The sequence below is a fragment of the Chrysemys picta genome, chromosome 16 (genome assembly GCF_011386835.1).
Source record: "Chrysemys picta bellii isolate R12L10 chromosome 16, ASM1138683v2, whole genome shotgun sequence".
In the NCBI taxonomy this organism is placed as follows: domain Eukaryota; kingdom Metazoa; phylum Chordata; order Testudines; family Emydidae; genus Chrysemys; species Chrysemys picta.
Window position 1 is genome coordinate 8,110,976 of NC_088806.1, and position 19,373 is coordinate 8,130,348.

General features: G+C 50.2%; 1 protein-coding gene and 1 non-coding gene across 2 annotated transcripts in view; both read right to left on the reverse strand.

Annotated features, from left to right (window-relative positions):
• LOC101951859 (zinc finger protein 501-like) overlaps positions 1-19,373 on the reverse strand; it is a 425,990-nt gene that overhangs the window by 347,768 nt on the left and 58,849 nt on the right. The gene's annotated exons all lie outside the window — the stretch shown is intronic.
• TRNAI-UAU (transfer RNA isoleucine (anticodon UAU)) lies at positions 3,874-3,967 on the reverse strand. Its single transcript has 2 exons — positions 3,930-3,967; positions 3,874-3,909 (listed from the first exon to the last, which is right to left on the reverse strand). It is a non-coding gene; the product is annotated as a tRNA-Ile (tRNA).

Sequence of the window (19,373 nt, forward strand, 5' to 3'; positions counted from 1 at the left end):
GTGAGGGACCTTGTCAAAGGCTTTCTGGAAATCTAAGTACACTATGTCCACTGGATCCCCCGTGTCCACATGTTTGTTGACCCCCTCAAAGAATTCTAATAGATTAGTAAGACACGATTTCCCTTTACAGAAACCATGGTGACTATTGCTCAACAGTTTATGTTTTTCTATGTGTCTGACAATTTTATTCTTAACTATTGTTTCGACTAATTTGCCCGGTACAGACGTTAGACATACCAGTCTGTAATTGCTGGGATCACCTCTAGAGCCCTTTTTAAATATTGGCGTTACATTAGCTAACTTCCAGTCATTGGGTACAGAAGCCGATTTAAAGGACAAGTTACAAACCTTAGTTAACAGTTCCGCAACTTCACATTTGAGTTCTTTCAGAACTCTTGGGTGAATGCCATCTGGTCCCGGTGACTTGTTAATGTTAAGTTTATCGATTAATTCCAAAACCTCCTCTCGTGACACTTCAATCTGTGACAGTTCCTCAGATTTGTCACCTACAAAAGCCAGCTCAGGTTTGGGAATCTCCCTAACAGCCTCAGCCGTGAAGACTGAAGCAAAGAATACATTTAGTTTCTCCACAATGACTTTATCATCTTTAAGTGCTCCTTTTGTATCTCGATCATCAAGGGGCCCCACTGGTTGTTTAGCAGGCTTCCTGCTTCTGATGTGTTTAAAAAACATTTTGTTATTACCTTTGGAGTTTTTGGCTAGCCGTTCTTCAGACTCCTCTTTGGCTTTTCTTATTACATTCTTGCACTTAATTTGACAGCGTTTATGCTCCTTTCTATTTGCCTCACTAGGATTTGACTTCCACTTTTTAAAGGAAGTCTTTTTATCTCTCACTGCTTCTTTTACATGGTTGTTAAGCCACGGTGGCTCTTTTTTAGTTCTTTTACTGTGTTTCTTAATTTGGGGTATACATTGAAGTTGGGCCTCTATTATGGTGTCTTTAAAAAGCGCCCATGCAACTTGCAGGGATTTCACTTTAGTCACTGTACCTTTTAACATCTGTTTAACTAACCCCCTCATTTTTGCATAGTTCCCCCTTTTGAAATTAAATGCCACAGTGTTGGGCTGTTGAGATGTTCTTCCCACCTCAGGGATGTTGAACGCTATTGTATTATGGTCACTATTTCCAAGCGGTCCTGCTATAGTTACCTCTTGGACCAGCTCCTGTGCTCCACTCAGGACTAAATCTAGAGTTGCCTGTCCCCTTGTGGGTTCCTGTACCAGCTGCTCCACGAAGCAGTCATTTAAAGTATTGAGAAATTTTATCTCTGCATTTCGTCCTGAAGTGAAATGTTCCCAGTCAATATGGGGATAATTGAAATCCCCCACTATTATTGAGTTCTTAATTTTGATAGCCTCTCTAATTTCCCTTAGCATTTCATCATCACTATCACCGTCCTGGTCAGGTGGTCGATAATAGATCCCTAATGTTATATTCTTATTAGAGCATGAAATTTCTAACCATAGAGATTCTATGGAACATGCGGCTTTGCTTAAGATTTTTACTTCATTTGATTGTACATTTTCTTTCACATATAGTGCCACTCCCCTCCCTGCATGACCTGTTCTGTCCTTCCGATATATTTTGTACCCCGGAATGATTGTGTCCCATTGATTGCTTTCAGTCCACCAGGTTTCTGTGATGCCTATTATATCAATATCCTCCTTTATCACCAGGCACTCTAGTTCACCCATCTTATTATTTAGACTTCTAGCATTTGTGTACAAGCACTTTAAAAACTTGTCACTGTTTATTTGTATGCCCTTTTCTGATGTATCAGATTCTTTTTTATGTGAATGTTTATCATCTGATCTGGCCCCTACTTTATCCTCTTCCATCTTCTGCTCCTGACTATAACCTGGAGATTCTCTATCATTAGACTCTCCCCTAAGAGAAGTCTCTGTCTGAGCCACATTCTCCTCTGCAGCAGTCGGCTTTCCCCCATCTCCTAGTTTAAAAACTGCTCTACAACCTTTTTAATGTTTAGTGCCAGCAGTCTGGTTCCACTTTGGTTTAGGTGGAGCCCATCCTTCCTGTATAGGCTCCCCACATTCCAGAAGTTTCCCCAGTTCCTAATGAATGTAAACCCCTCCTCTCTACACCATCGTCTCATCCACGCATTGAGACTCTGAAGCTCTGCCTGCCTATCTGGCCCTGCACGTGGAACTGGGAGCATTTCTGAGAATGCCACCATAGAGGTTCTGGATTTCAGTCTCTTCCCTAGCAGCCTAAATTTGGCCTCCAGGACATCTCTCCTACCCTTCCCTATGTCATTGGTACCTACATGTACCACGACCACCAGCTCCTCCCCAGCACTACACATAAGTCTGTCTAGATGCCTTGAGAGATCCGCAACCTTCGCACCAGGCAGGCAAGTCACCATACGGTTCTCCCGGTCATCACAAACCCAGCTATCTACGTTTCTAATGATCGAATCTCCCAATACTAATACCTGCCTTTTCCTAGCACCTGGAGTTCCCTCCCCTGGAGAGGAAACCTCAGTGCGAGAGGCAACCCCAGCACCGTCTGGAAGGAGGGTCCCAACTATGGGAAGGTTTCCCTCTGCTCCTGTTGACTGCTCTGCTTCCCTGGGCCTTTCATCCTCCTCAACAGCGCAGGGGCTGTCTGACCGGAGGTGGGACAATTCTACAGTGTCCCGGAAAGCCTCATCAACATACCTCTCTGCCTCCCTTAGCTCCTCCAGTTCTGCCACCCTGGCCTCCAGAGTCCGTACGTGGTCTCTGAGGGCCAGGAGCTCCTTGCACCGAATGCACACATACGCCACCCGCCCACAGGGCAGGTAATCATACATGCTACACTCAGTGCAATAAACTGGATAGCCCCCACTTTGCAGCTGGGCTTCTGCCTGCATTGTCTCCTAATTAATGAAGGGGTTGTTTAAAGCAAGAAGTTTTGAATGTAGTTTGGGCTATAGGTTTTAAGGGGAATAAAGGGAATAAAGACGATCCTGTCCTGGTAGTGCCCATCACCACCAGATAAAGAAACAGATCTTAAGAGAGCATCCGGTCTGGCAAGAAATCCCTTCTCAATGGCTGTGGTTGTAAAACCCTCATTTCTGTAGGTTTTATCTTTATGGCCCCCACTTTTCTATTGTCAATCTGTCTGGTTCTCTAATTGTTTCTGTCTGTAGAATAATTTTGCTAGGTGTAAGTTAATTAGGGGAGTGGGATATAATTGGTTAGAGAATTATGTTGCAATATGTTAGAATTGGTTAATTAAATTTCAGGAAAATGGTTAAGGTATAGCTGAGAATATTACTGTATAAACTGGGGTCAAACAGGAAGTGGAAGGGGAAATTGGAATCATGCTTGCTAAGGGGGGGAACGGGAACAGAGAATGGGGAACAGGGAAACAAGCAAGGCTCTGCAGTATCAGAGCTGGGAAGGGAACAATGTGGAACAGACTCTATCGGTGTATAGAGATAAGCCCAACTGGTGTGAAGGGCTTCGAACTCTGCTTGCTTGGAAACTAACCCCGGTAAACATCACATTGTCTGCGCTTCGGACTTCTGGTCTTTTGCTGCTTGCGTGACAAGAACCAGGGAAGTGGGCGGGGCAAGGGAAAGCCTCTAACAATGGCTACATTGCTCCTCTCCCACCCCAGGCTCAGGGATCAAAGGATGGGCAGGACTCTAGGCTCTGCTTGAGGAATCCTGGCACAGGGTCTGGTGTGGGATAAAGGATTGTAGATTCTGATCTGCTCTCTGCAGAGGAGGTAATAATTGAAGGGGGCATTTTTAGCTGCTCCCCTCTTCAGTGTCCCCTACTCTGGAATTCTACATTCCACAGGGCCAAATGAGGGGCTGATGTCATTTGGTTAATGAAAAGCAGTGCTCCAGGTGAGGCTTGAACTCACAACCTCAGCATAGCTCCTCTCAGCACTGTCCTATAAGTACTGTGCGCTAACCAATTGCGCCACTGGAGCACCTGTTAATAGCTTTTTCCCAGGCCCCTAGGTTGATAAAGGCAAGGAGTGACCCCAAAACATTCTCAGTGGAGTTGAGAGCAGGTAGCGACAAGTGTTGGTACTTGGTGGGGTGGATTCTTCTTAAGGCTTCCAGGCATCATTTCACCCTTTTGTTCATCTCTGTGGAATAACAGAGCTGATTAAAACTCAATGTAGAGTCTTGCTGCAGACCAACAGATCGGAAATCACTGATAACCAGCTCTAAGCATTAGTCCTGCTTTGGGACAGTGTCTCTCATGCAAGAAACTGCCTAGTCTGCGCTAGCAGTGAGGCTCCCTCACTAACAGCTGAAATCAGTGAGAGCTGTGTGAAGTGCAGGGACCCAGGGGTGCTTGAACAGGGGGAACAACACCCCACAACTTTTAAAGTGGGAGGGCTCTGCTGCCTTACCACTTTGTAATGACCGTAAGGGTGAGTGGGGGGGGGAGGGGGCGGAGAGCAGTGAGTGGGAGGCGGGGTCTTGGGAGGAAGAGGCAGCGTAGGAGCGGGGCCTTGGGGAGAAGGGGTGGTGCAGGGCCGTGGCCGTGAGCGGAAGGGATGGGGCTACTGTTCGGGCTCTGGTGACCGCTACTTTTAGGGACCCTGCGCCGCTCCTGGTGGGACTGCAAGACATCCCGGAGGAGAGAGAGAGTGGCCAGCAGAGCGGTGACAGGGTGGAACGGCAAGTGACCAGCAATGTGGCCAGACAGCAGAGGGAGAAAGGGGCTTTCCCCCCAGGAGGTGAGAGGTGAACTCTGGGTTTTCATTGACCCAGGACAGTAGCTGTGGGTGAGGTGCAGTGAAGGGAGGGGCACATCCAAAGAGCTTTTGGTGTCTGGATTTAAGAGCCCAAGGCAAAAGGCCACTGCCCACTGCACTGTGGGGTGGATGTTCTGCTCATAGTAAAGTAATAGATGGAGATATACCTATCTCATAGAACTGGAAGGTTATCAAGTCCAGTCCCCTGCCTTCACTAACAAGACCAAATACTGATTTTGCCCCAGATCCTAAACAGCCCCCTCAAGGATTGAACTCACAACCATGGGTTTAGCAGGCTAATTCTCAAACCATTGAGTTATCCCCCCCTTTATCATCTCATGAATCCTGATTGTGTTGTCTCACGTTAATACATAGTTATTTTCCTCCTTTTTATTAAGCTCCTTTTCTACACTCAGTGCGTGTGAGTGGGGAAAGTATCACCTCTTAGAGGCACCCAGTGGGCAGGGTTAGTTTCCCCAGATTACTGGGTGGGGATTAAGCAGATTGTGTGTTGTATTGTTGGAGAGGAGTCCCAAGCAGCCAGACAGGGAATTGTAACTTCAGCCTTTAGGTTAAGAGCCAGAGGTGCTGCCAGCTGAGCTAGCCAGGCCGCCTAAATGTATTTACTGCTTCTACCACAACCACATTCAAATCTATGATCATAAGCAAAACCCCCCACCCCAGAGTGCGCTGGGCAGTGCCCTTCGCCTCAGTTTCTCACCTTGTGGTGTGACAGGTCAATCCAATGTTCCTTTAACAGACCCCTCCGCTCTCCTTCCCCCAACCCCCACTCCCCTTGGGCAGCAAAGCCCCAGAGGTGGGGGAAGGAGGGGAAGGCATCGAGTGATACCTCAGCTTCTGCTGCCGCCACTCCCTCAACTGGCTCTCGGTTTGCCCTGTTCACTCTGCGTCACTGCCGCTCCACGGCATTGTCCTTCACCCTGCTGCTGAGAGCTCCTGTGTCGCCACTTCCCCTGCTGCCACCTGCCTGTCTCCTGCAGCCTCTGCGTGGCCACGTAGTGGGGGAACCTCGCTGCAAGTGCAGACTGGGCAGCCTCTATCATTGCACCACCATGGGCGGGGCGCGAACCGCCAGCTGGGGGAGACTAATCCCTTGCCCCACCCCTTCTGCCCGAGGCCCCGCCCCTTCCACAAACCCTGCTGGAGCCCAGAGCCCCGCCACCGCAGCACCCAGGCCCCACCCCAGGCTAGTGCCCCAGCTCCATCGTGCCTCCAACCTCCCTCCCAGCTCCAGAGTGAGCGGTGCAACCCCAGCTTCACCAGCCCGGAGCCCCAGGAGGGCGGGTTACGCGGCCCTGACTCGACCTGCCATTGACTCGCGTGGCTCTGCGCTCCATCAGCCAGGGCGGGTCAGGCTGCGTATGTGACTCAGGCTTGGGCAGCATGGCCACACTTCCCTGACGAGGCATGAGGCAGGCTAAGAGCTTTGCACAGCCTACAGGGGAGTGGGAGGGAGGTGTCTTCGAGCCGGCATGTCTCGTCCATTTCTCCCTTGCCGCTTGCGCAGATGCAGGAAAGGAGCAAAACGTGGCTGGCTGAAGGTTTCACTCTCGGCTTGAGGATTAGGCCCGAGCCCCTGGAATGGCTGCTGGGAGATGGGTTTCTGAGTCGCACCCAGCGCCCTCTTCAGGCCACCAGCTGAACCCCCTGAGGCCAAGAGGGATGTTTTTGAGGTGGAAAAGGGGGCTTTTCAGACTCCCAGGAAGTCTTGAGGAGCAAAGAAGTAACACAGGGTTACCACCATCCCTGGGTGGGCTCACACCACCAACCTTTCAGTTAACAGCCAAATGCACTGACTCATTGCACCACAGAGACACGTGTCTGTTGTTACCATCTGCCTGCCAAGGCGCTAGTGTGGATGCTGGAGGCTGGAGGCTGGGTGGTGGATGCTGTGGGTGAAGAACCAGCAGAGTGACACAGTGGAAGCGTTCTGGGCCCATAACACAGAGGTCGATTAATCAAAACCCTCTTCTGCCAGCACCGGGCCTCCTTCTTCTTACACTGGGCCTTCAAGTGAGGGGGCGGCTGGCACAGCGCCAATAGTCTAACCGTGAGGCAGGAGGCGGCTGACGCCCGCAGCCTGCTGGGGAGCTCCCAGAAGATATTAAGGGACAGAGACTCCTCAATGTCCTTAGTAACAAGGGTTTGGGGCTCACCGAGGCCAGTAAGGGGGTCACTATGTCGGCCTTATAACCCGGGGTGTCAGGTCGCTGTGCAGCTTTGATCTAGAGCTCTGATCCCAACGACTGACCAGCAGCCCACAGCCTCCCCCTGGGTCTGCCCCCACCTGGTTACTCCTTACAGGCTGACTGTACCCCCTTCCAGCCCTGGATTTCCCCCAATCATCCTACTGCCATTCAGAGCCACAGACGTGGAGGTACTGACGGAGGGAGGGGTGACTCTAGGGTGGGGTTCTTCTCTAAAGATGGCTAGCGGAAAGGTGGTGCTCAGCTCTGTCAGCGACCTGCCCAGTTGCCTCGCTGCCAGGGGATGCAGACATTTCTGTAAGGCACATAAAAGGGGTATTTGGTTTCCAAGTTAATGTGTGGAATGTGCAATTATGGGATGGAATTTCCAGCCCTTCTGCACTTGGAGTTTAGGGCTCCAGTGGCCTAATGGATAAGGCAATGGCTTTCTACTTCAAAGATTGTGGGTTCAAGCCCCATCTGGGGTGAAAAAGCTACTTTCTTTCTGTATATTGCAAGGAAACCTTGGTTTTAGTTTCACCAACAAAGGTGGGAGATCTTTCAACACAAACTACTGGATCTTGGGAACAATCCCCCAAAACCTTCCACTTGACAAATGCTTTCTGAACCCATCAGTTGCAAACATTTAATACTAGCGTTTGTCTGAGAATAGAGTGAAGGGGAGTGTTTACTCCGACATGTCAATGAACAAGAAAAAGCAAGGCTGTTCTGAAAGAGAATGGATCTGTCTGGAGACAAAGCAGACCTGAGAATGAGCAATGGTGTGAAAAGAAGAGCTTCAAATGTGTTAGATGTTAGTTAGGTTGGTCTGGCAAATTTAAAGAAAATACTAATGCCCTTAGCATGATGCAGACACTGGCTATTTCTGTCATTTACTGAGAGTTCATTGAGAAATATTTTCCTTAATGATGTTATGGAATATAGAGTGGGCTATGAAGACACCATTCTTCCTGCTTGCGCCCTTCGAGACAAGATGGCTACATGGTATGGTGCCAATGTGCACCTTCCAGTCAACTGCTAGAGCAGACAACAGCGACACAGACAGGGATGGCAGCAGGGCAGACTGGAGCTCCAGGAAGACGGTGGGACCAGGTCTCATCAACGGCGAGTTGGCCACCTCAGGATGCACAAGGCTGAGTCAGCAAGTGTGCTGCAGCCTGCCCCTACTCACTTTTGCAACTGTGTTGCCCTGAGGACACTCATATGTCTGGATACTATCAGATCCCTGGCTGGGCTTCCAGAGCAGCTCAGCCTCGCTTGGCAGAGATTGGCCAGACCCCCAGGAATGGGAGGGCATGCACTCAGGCCCTGTAATGGGGTTCGCTCACCAGGTGGCACCTACTGCTTTTTGTCTCAGGGATTAGCTCGCTCAGCCGGTGTTCCCTCTCCTGGTGGTGCCTTGTCCATCGTCATCACCGCTTGCAGACCCGCCTCAGTCCAAGTACTGCAGCATCCTCTTTACGACTGTGCTCCTCCCTTCCAGGGTGACGTGGGGGTGTGTGCAGTGAAGTGTCTCCCAATCCAGCCATTTCCCCAGTGGTGAGTGGCAGGGAACCAGGCCCACACTACTCTGGGTCCCAGCCCAGGGATCCTGTAGATAACAGCTTCTGCTTCCACTCCTTAACTTCCTCAACGAGTGCTGCTTCAATTCCCAGGGCTGCTTCCCCACAGCCCCAGCACGTTCTTCGCCCTCTTCTCAGCGTCTCAAGCCTGCAAGTCCCAGCAACCAGCCAGGAGCTCTCTCTAGCTTCCCCTGGTCCCTGCTAGCCGCTGCCCTGCCAGAGGTGCTGAGACCCTACGCTCATATTCTTCATAGAGATATTGTTATGATATGCATATGGCATAGCTAAGATGTGTTTTATGCAAGATGGGTCATGTGAGGTATCACTAGAAAGGTTGGACTGTCCTTGAACTCAAGATTTTGGTGCATTAAGTCCAGAGTCAACATGGCCTAATTGCGTGGCCTAATGGCCTGAGTCAATATGGCCACCCTTTAGTTCAGGGCTGCAAGGCCTGATGGCCAGATCTGGGGTCCGTTTTGAAAGGGGGGTAGCGGCTGGAGTAAGGGGAACTGGGCCCACCTGACTCCACTGGGTCCCAGCTCAAGGCCCAGTTAGTGCAAGGTTAGTGCATTCGCCATCCAGCCAGCCGGGATCCTACCGCAACATGCTGACCTTCCATGGGTAGGAGATACCACTCACTCCACCTCCCTGGGCCACTTACTGCCTTATTTCCTGAAGCTGTCGTCCATCTATCGTTAGGGTCTCCAGCGTCCCTGGCACTGGCAGCTCCATGGAACTTTGACTCCCACCAATTGACTGTAGGTAGCAAGTCTCTGGTCTGGTCCCTGGGATCTCTGGTCCCGCAGTAGGGGCTGTAGCAGCTCCTGGCCTGGAGCCTCCACCAAGCGTGCTTCTTCCTCAGTGGCCAGCCCAGACTGAGCTGAGCTGTTCTCCTTTATACTAACACAGCAGTTGGAGCATGCCCTGCATGTTCTGAGGGGCGGGACTTCCTCCAACCTTAGGCCTGGTCTACACTACGAGTTTAGGTCGACTTTAGCAGCGTTAAATCGAATTAAGCCTGGACACGTTCACATGACGAAGCCCTTTCTTTCGACTTAAGGGGCCCTTTAAACCGGTTTCTTTACTCCACCTCCGACGAGGGGATTAGCAATAAAATCAGCCTTAGTGGGTCAGAATTGGGGTAGTGTGGATGGAATTCGACATTATTGGCCTCTGGGAGCTATCCCACAGTGCTTCATTGTGACCGCTCTGGACAGCACTCTCAACTCAGATGCACTGACCAGGTAGACAGGAAAAGTCCCGCGAATGTTTGAATATCATTTCTTATTTGCCCAGCGTGGAGAGCACAGGTGACCACGCAGAGCTCATCAGCACAGGTAACCGTGATGGAGTCCCAGGATTGCAAAAGAGCTCCAGCATGGACCGAACGGGAGGTACGGGATCTGCTCGCCATATGGGGAGATGAATCAGTGCTAGCTGAACTCCGTGGCAGTAAAAGAAATGGCAAAATATTAGAAAAGGTCTCCAAGGCCATGAAGGACAGAGGCCATAACAGGGATGCACAGCAGTGCCGCGTGAAAATTAAAGAGCTAAGGCAAGCCTACCACAAAGCCAGAGGGGCAAACGGAAGGTCCGGGGCACAGCCGCAAACATGCCGCTTCTACGCGGAGCTGCATGCCATGCTAGGGGGTGCAGCCAACACTACCCCAACCGTGTGCTATCACTCCTTCACTGGAGAAACACACAGGGATGAGGGTTTGGGGTACGAGGAAGAGGAGGATGAAGATAATGTGGATAGCTCACAGCAGCAAGGAAGCAGAGAAACCCAACAGCCAGGATATGTTTAGCACCCAGGACCTTGAGCCAGTAACCCCCGAACTCACCCAAGGCGTGCTCCCAGACCCTGAGGGCACACCGGGGACCTCTGGTGAGTGTACCTTTGTAAATATTACACATGGTTTAAAAGCAAGCGTGTTTAATGATTAATGATTAATTTGCCCTGGCAATCGTGGCCAGTACAGCTACTGGAAAAGTCTGTTAACGTGTATGGGGATGGAGCGGAAATCCTCCAGGGACATCTCCAGAAAGCTCTCCTTCATGTACTCCCAAAGCCTTTGCAAAAGGTTTCTGGGGAGGGCTGCCTTATCCCGTCCGCCATGGTAGGACACTTTACCACACTAGGCCAGTAGCACGTAGTCTGGAATCATTGCATAACAAAGCATGGCAGCGTATGGTCCCGGTGTTTGCTGGCATGCAGACAACATCCATTCCTTATCGCTCTTTGTTATCCTCAGGAGAGTGATATCATTCACGGTCACCTGGTTGAAATGGGGTGATTTTATTAAGGGCACATTCAGAGGTGCCCGTTCCTGCTCAGCTGAACAGAAATGTTCCCCGCTGTTAGCCACACGGTGGGGGGGGGGGGGGGACGGGTGAAGTGATCATCCCAGAGAATTGGGTGTGTGGGGGGAGGGGGGTTAGTTGGGTTTGTGCTGCATGTTAACCCAGGAACCGCAGCCCCTCCTTTTACATTGCAAACCCATTTTAAATGGCCAACCCAATGGGTGCTTGGTATGGGAAATGAGGGCGCTACAGTTTGAAACCATTCCCACGTGTTAAGAAGGTGAAAAAAGCCAAAAGACTGTGGCTTACCATGGCTGCCTGCAAGCCGAAATCTGTTGCCTGGCATTGCGTGAGTGATCTCTCACACCAAACCGGCAGGCCCTCAATATAAGAGGAAAAATGCGACCTTGTAACGAAAGCACATGTGCTGTGTAATGTGAACAGCAAAATTTAACCTGAAAGAGTGTACCCATTGTTTAAAATGTGTCTTTTTTAACCACCTCTCCCTTCTCCTCCACCAGCTGCAAATGTTTCTCCTTCACAGAGGCTAGTGAAGATTAGAAGGAGAAAACGGCGGACTCGGGGTGACATGTTCACGGAGCTCCAGATGTCCTCCCACGCTGAAAGAGCACAGCAGGATGCATGGAGGCAGTCTATGTCAGACTATAGAAAAGCACAGTATGAATGAGAGGAGAGGTGACGGGCTGAATTGCGGGATGAACAGAGCAAGTGGCGGGCTGAAGATGATAGGTGGCGTCAGCTTGCAGACAGAAGGCAAGAGTCGATGCTCCGGCTGCTGGAGCATCAAACTGATATGCTCCAGCGTATGGTTGAGCTGCAGGAAAGGCAGCAGGAGCAGAGATCGCCGCTACAGCCCCTGTGTAACCAACAGCCCTCCTCCCCAAGTTCCATAGCCTCCTCACCCAGATGCCCAAGAACACGGTGGGGGGGCCTCTGGCCACCCAGTCACTCCACCCCAGATGATTGCCCGAGCATCAGAAGCTGGCCTTCAATAAGAGTTAAAGTTTTAAACTGCAGTGTTTCCTTTTCCTTCCCTCCTCCCCCACCCCTCCCGGGCTACCTTGGCAATTATCCCCCTAGTTGTGTGATGAATTAATAAAGAATGCATGAATGTGAAGTAACAATGACTTTATTGCCTCTGCAAATGGTGCTCGAAGGGGGAGGGGAGGGTGGGGTTTTTGGTTTATAGGGAAGTAGAGTGAACCGGGTGGGGGGGTGGGGCAGAGGGTTCTCAAGGAGAAACAAACAGAAGTCTCACACCGCAGCCTGGCCAGTCACAAAACTCATTTTCAAAGCTTCTCTGATGCGCACCACGCCCTGCTGTGCTCTTCTAACTGCCCTGGTGTCTGGCTGTGCGTAATCAGCGGCCAGGCGATTTGCCTTAATGTCCCACCCCGCCATAAATGTCTCCCCCTTACTCTCACAGATATTGTGGAGCGCACAGCAAGCAGCAATAACAGTGGGGATATTCTTTTCACTGAGGTCTGAGCAAGTCAGTAAGCTGCGCCAGCGCGCTTTTAAACATCCAAATGCACATTCCACCACCATTCGGCACTTGCTCAGCCTGTAGTTGAACAGGTCCTGACTACTGTCCAGGCTGCCTGTGTAAGGCTTCCTGAGCCATGGCATTAAGGGGTAGGCTAGGTACCCAAGGATAACTATAGGCATTTCAACATCCCCAATGGTTATTTTCTGGTCCGGGAAGGAAGTCCCTTCCTCCAGCTTTCGAAACAGATCAGAGTGCCTGAAGACGCGAGCATCATGTACCTTTCCTGGCCATCCCACGTTGATGTTGGTGAAACGTCCCTTGTGATCCACCAGGGCTTGCAGCAGCATTGAAAAGTACCCCTTGCAGTTTATATACTCGGTGGCTTGGTGCTCTGGTGCCAAGATAGGGATATGGGTTCCGTCTATCGCCCCACCACAGTTTGGGAATCCCATTGCAGCAAAGCCATCCACTATGGCCTGCACGTTTCCCAGAGTCAATACCCTTGATATCACCAGGTCTTTGATTGCCCTGGCAACTTGGATCACAGCAGCCCCCACAGTAGATTTGCCCACTCCAAATTGATTCCCGACTGACCGGTAGCTGTCTGGCGTTGCAAGCTTCCACAGGGCTTTCGCCACTCGCTTCTCAACTGTGAGGGCTGCTCTCATCCTGGTATTCTGGCGCTTCAGGGCAGGGGAAAGCAAGTCACAAAGTTCCATGAGAGTGCCCTTACGCATGCGAAAGTTTCGCAGCCACTGGGAATCGTCCCACACCTGCAGCACGATGCGGTCCCACCAGTCTGTGCTTGTTTCCTGGGCCCAGAATCGGCGTTCCACGGCATGAACCTGCCCCAGTAACACCATGGTTTGCACATTGCTGGGGCCTGTACTTTGTGAGAGGTCTATGTCCATGTCAATTTCGTCATCACTCTCGTCGCCGCGCTGCAATCGCCTCCTCGGCTGGTCCTGGTTTTGCTTTGGCATGTCCTGGCTCTGCATATACTCCAGGACAATGCGCGTAGTGTTCATAAGTGCTCATAATTGCCGTGCTGATCTGAGTGGGCTCCATGATCCCAGTGCTATGGCGTCTGGTCGGAAAAAAGGCATGAAACTAGTATCTAACGGACGGAGGGAGGGAGGGAGAGAGGGGTGAGTGACAACATGGCGTACAGGTACAGGGAATTAAAATCAAGAAAGGTGGCTGTGCATCAGGGAGAAACACAAACAACTGTCACACAGAATGGCCCCCCCAAAGATTGAACTCAAAACCCTGGGTTTAGCAGGCTGTTGATTTCACGGAGGGAGGGGGAAGTAAATGAATACAGAACAAATCTATTTTTTACATCTTAAGCTGGTAGACGATGGTGCAGCATGACTGATAGGCCTTGGCATCTTCTGGGTGCTTGGCATAAAATACTGGGCGCTTGGCAGAAAATAGCATACTACAACTGATAGCCATCATCATCAAGACAGTTCGCTAGGACTGAGCATGTCTGCCCAGGTGCCCATGATTGACAGCCACTGCAGTACGATGACGACGGATACCAGTCGTAATATACCATCTTCTACCAAAAGGCAAGGGGCTGCTGTTATGTGCAATGAAGCCCCACATCTGCCAGCCCCAGGTCTGCCAGCACCCAGATCGCCGATGAAGGCTACCAGTCATACTGCACCGTCTGCTGCCAAAGGGCAATTAGCTGCTGCTGTATAGCAATGCAGTACCACGTCTGCCAGCACCCAGAGGACATATGGTGACGGTGAGCTGAGCTGAGCTAAGCTGAGCAGGCTCCATGCTTGGCGTGGTATGTTGTCTGCACAGGTAACCCAGGTAAAAAGGCGCGAATTGATTGTCTGCCGTTGCTCTGATGGAGGAGGAGGTGCCTGACGACACGTACCCAGAACCCCCTGTGACACTGTTTTGCATCATTCAGGCATTGGGATCTCAACCTAGAATTCCATTGGGTGGCGGAGATTGCGGGAACTGTGGGATAGCTACCCATAGTGCAACACTCCGGAAGTCGACGCTAGCCTCGGTACTGTGGATGCGGTCCACCGACTTCATGCACTTAGAGCATTTTATGTGGGGACACACACAATTGGCTGTATACAACCAATTTCTATAAAACCGGCTTCTATAAATTTGACCTAATTTCGTAGTGTAGACATACCCTTAGTGTGGAATTAACCCTTTCTCCCCTAGTGCGGGGTATGCACACCCCAGCATGGACTGTAATATTTGATCTGATTATTTGACCTCTCCCATGCATCGGTGGAAGTGCAGGAGGCACAAAGGCTTCTTCTGGGTCTCCTTTCTCCTGGCACTGGAAACGGAAATGGTTCTTTCACGTGCATGGTGGGCAAGAAATATGACTTTCTGCAAGGGTCATTAACAGCCAGTCAGGCTGAATTGTTTTTTTAATTTCAGCAAAAAAGTTTCAGCCTTTTCCAGAGAGGGCGTTAAGCTTGTTTTCCCAGGGTACGATTGTTTTACTACCATTAAAGCTACAGCGTCCCATGCTCTGGAGCAGAGAGAGGCCATTTTGCAGGAGGTGTCAGAGGCTGGTCTTTTGTTCCATTCCCACAGAGCTCTATGCCAAGGACACTGTGTAAGCGCCACCGCCACAGAACTCACTGCGCATTTTCCAACCTGGGGTTGAGCAGGACGTTCCCTGCAATTGCTCCTCTGAGCTGTCAGAAGATGCTCTGTGGCTGGTACGCGCCGTGGCACCACCGGGCAGTGAGGAGGAGGAAGAAGCAGCCTGACTGGGATGCAGAGAAGCAGAGGGGACAGGAAGAAAGGTTGGGAAAGAAGTTTGTAAAAGAGAGAAAATGGAGTTTTCCAACTTTCTCTCCATTTTTTACCTTTCTCCATTGAAAATAAAAACAGGGAAAAAGAAAAAATAGAGAGAGAAGGTGGGAATACGTACACATGGAAAAATTAAAGAAAACAAAATGTTTCAGCTTTTGAAACCCAAATAAAAAGAAAAATTTCAATTTGAATCAAAATCAACATTTCTGTTCAACTCACAGGGTAACTAACTCACAAGGCTCTTCCCCACCCCCCAGCGCCTCCCTGGGACACAGCAGCAGGGCTCTGGGCTTTCAGTCCCAGCGGCAGGGTTGTCAGTGCCCCACACTGTCAGTTACATCAGTAGAAGGACGCACCATGCAGACAGAAGGAGCTAGTGCGGACGTGAAAAACCGCAGTAATTACTGCGCTGGCTGTATGTCAACCTAACCATTTTGTAGTGTAGACAAGGCCTCTATGTGCCTAGTTTTTTTAACCGTTCCTCATAGATCAGGTTTTTTTAAAACTTGTATCATTTTTGTTGCCTCACTATGTCTGAAAGGAGACTAGCTCCAAATCTGGGCTTTTAAATATTTTCCAAGAAGTCTTTATTAATGACTAATAAAACTGATTCTATAATAAGTGATTCCCTTACAATTAGTAGATGTAAAAGTACCGAGTACAGAAGCTTTACTCAAATGATTGACTCAATTGTAGGGGGAGAGAAGGACCTGTGATCTGGATCTCTGCAAGAGGATCTGGACTAGACTTTGATGCTCTTTTTAATCACAGTTATTACAGTGGTGCCTAGACATCAACCAAGCCTGCAGTGCCATTGTGCCCGGGGCTGTACAAACACTGTAGCACACTGTCCCTGCCCCAAAGAGCTGTCAGTCTCCATAGAGAAGCCAGACCCAGGGTATCTAATAGACATCTCCAGTAGAACACAGACAATAGCCAGGGCCCCAGCTGGGAATTTGAGTGCCCCCCTCTGGCCCCTCTGGCAAGGGGCATGCAGAGTGCTAGTGCCCACTGGGCATCAAGGGGAAATGTTGGAAGACACAAGACAGCTGAGGGTGTTCACATCTGCAGACCTAGTCACAGCCAGCACTTTACCGTTCCCCATCCCAACCAGGGAACGATTTCTCTGTTTGGAAAACATCACAACCCCTATGGTGGCAGCGAGCAAAATGATTCATGGGATGGTTTGAATTCAGTGGATGTTGACAGCAGAACCAATGCTCATTAACACTGTCTGTGAACCTGTATCTCTAAAGCTTTACAAAATCACCATGACTTTCTAGCAAAATATTGTCCTTTTCCTTTGAGATGAGCATGTAGCTGGCAGAGGACGCCCTGGAGATCTTCTGAAATCGAACCCGTTAGAGGAGCTGGCGAGCTCAGTACTCAGCCCCAAGCACTCAGGCATGTGGAGTGGGACACCGGCGTGTGCTCTGGTACTGCTCCAGGCACAGGTGCCATGTTTACAATTTCCATAGGTTCCACTTTCAGACAATGCTCTGTTCTAACAACGTCTCCTGCCTGTTTAGAGAACATAAAGGTTCTATACTGAGAGTCCCTGGCAAAACTAGTGCTGTCCTCATGAGCACTGACTCCTCCTGCAAAAGGACCCACACACCCACTGCACTCGGGCAAGGGCATAGGAAGAGTGTCTCTGAACATGCAAGTGCCTGCAAACGCCGTATCTCTGGCACACCTGGGGCTGCCTGCAGCCTGCTCACAGGAGTTAACAGGTATCAAATGGCATTTTCTTTTATGGCTGCTAAATACACTCAAACACCAGACTGCTGTGCTTAACGTGTTGATGAGCTAGGCTGAGATTTTCAAAGACTTCTAAGGCAATTTGTCTTAATGGATCCAAAGTCCCACTGGATCTGGAGAGCAACTCCTGGAGGCTCCTGCAGATTTCCTTACACCAGCACTCATCCACTTTTGTTCTATTAACATCGCCCATCCCATGTGTTCCTGAATGGGAACAGTGCATGGTTCTAGTTCTAAACCAGTTCTGATACCAACTGCCTAATACAGGGGTTACTCCAGAGTGGGCCAGTGAGATTCCCCTGGCTATCCCGTGGCTCGGACTGGGCGGGTCAGCCATGCTTGACTGTTTGGGGTCCCTCCGTACATTACAGGAGGAAAGCCGGCATTCTATGGCACATGTGAGCAATAACAGCTTTTATACCTGTCTCCTGTAGAAGCCAAGTTCCACGGTAATTAGAGATATGCCAGGTGGTGGCAGAGATTTTTCTCCTGCTTTACAACACCTGGCAACATGAAATATTTCTAGTTATCTCCGTCAGATCTTGTTTCACATTTAGCCAGCTACAGGGGTGTGCCTAAGACCCAAGGGCGAATGGTGAGTTTATTTCCCTGTGTTGGGATGGAATGAAAATGACGAGATACAGAACCTCTAACCAGAGCTGAAAAGAGCAGTTCTGAACAGGATGCAGTGCAGCAAGTGACATAGAGGCCGACTGATTCCACTGCAGAATTTAGCAAACCACACCCGAGTGCAGAAGCAGCTACAGAGCCAACAGTCTCAACAAGATGGAGTTTAGGATCACCAAAAGCTCCCTGTGTCCCCTCTCTGCTGGGATCTCTGGGTCCTGCCATCAGCTGGGGAACCAAGTCCCAGGGTCTCTGGCTCTTCACCAGACCTGAACTTGGAGGGGTCCCCCTCAGGGGTGAAAGGGACATTCAGTCCTTGGCCTGACATTGCTAAAACGTGCCCATCAGTGAGGGCACCTTTCTTATTTTAAAAGTGTATAAAACAGATTGAAAAGGGGGGCTGATGCCTTGGACACCTGCTCTCAGCTCAGGCTGAGTAGAAGCTATTCAGGCTGGTTGTAATGAGCATCTATGGATGGCACCTTCCAGGAAGCATATGTGTTATGATATAGTCTTTAGTTGCACAATCACACACTTTCCCACAGGATCCCGGCCTCATTCAGTGCACAGAATGGATAGTGCTCTGGGGACAAATCAAGCTGTGGACTGAAGGAGGCTGTAGTCTGTAGGACCCCAGCCTCATATGCTGCAGAAGTTGGAAAGTGAGCAGTGAATAAGGCAGAGAATTTCCAGAGGAGAAAGGGTGGTCCCATGATTTAGACAGATGAATGCTGCCCTGGTAAACTGAATTTTCTCCCTGCCTCTGACACAGAGTTCTTGTGTTACATTTGGCAAGCTATGTAAGCCAAAACTTTCACAGGTGGCCACTGGGTTCATTTTCTGGATACCCAATTTACTGCATTAGAGGGAGATCTGCAGATGGAGGGAAAGCAGGACAAAGTGCAGCAGCTCTATGGGCATCTATATGGGTAGAAATATTGGGGGAAAAGCATTAACTGTTCGATCATGTAATGTTATTGTATTAATATTTAGTTACCTCAGAACGAAAGTGTCTGGCAAAGTATTCACCATTTCCAAGCTGAAGTGGGGAAGGCTTCACAGCCCTCAAATGGCATCACCCTAGTTATACAAATGAGAGAAAGACATTGAAGCTGTATCTTAAACTGCATGGAGCATGAAAGAAATGGTGCCTCCGCACCCCAGAGATCAGCAACTGAGAATTAAATGTGAGCAAACCAAACCTCACTCAGATAGATAGATAGATAGATAGAAAGAACATGAATCTAATCTATCTATCTAATCTGATTGGTTTATGGCCATGTGCATATATTTGTCTGTTTTAGGGTTGGTCTTTACTTACAATTCAGATTGATCTAGCTATGTCTCTTGTGGGGAGAGGCAGTGATGAGCTCCCAAAATCCTAAGAACTGGTTCTCTACCGGGTCCTCAGCGGCACTTCGGCGGAAGGGGGGTCTTCACTCGCTCCGGGTTTTCGGCGGCATTTCGGAGGCAGGTCCTTCACCCGGAGCGAGTGAAGGACCCGCCACCGAAGTGCCTCCAAAGACCTGGTAGGGAACCGCACAGTGAGTACAAGCCCCACGTGCCTGTCTCCCTCCCCATCTGACACCAACCCACATCCTGCCCCCGACTGCCCCCCTCAGGACTTGCAACCCATCAACCCCCCGCTCCTTGTCCCCTGACCACCCCCCCCTCCGAGACACCCACCCTAACCGCCCCCCAGGACCCTACTCCCTACCCAACTCGCCCCACTCCCTATCCCCTGACTGCCCCAACCCCATCCACCACCACCCCCAACAAACCCCCGGGACCTCTGCCCCCTCCAACCACTCCCTACCCCTTATCCA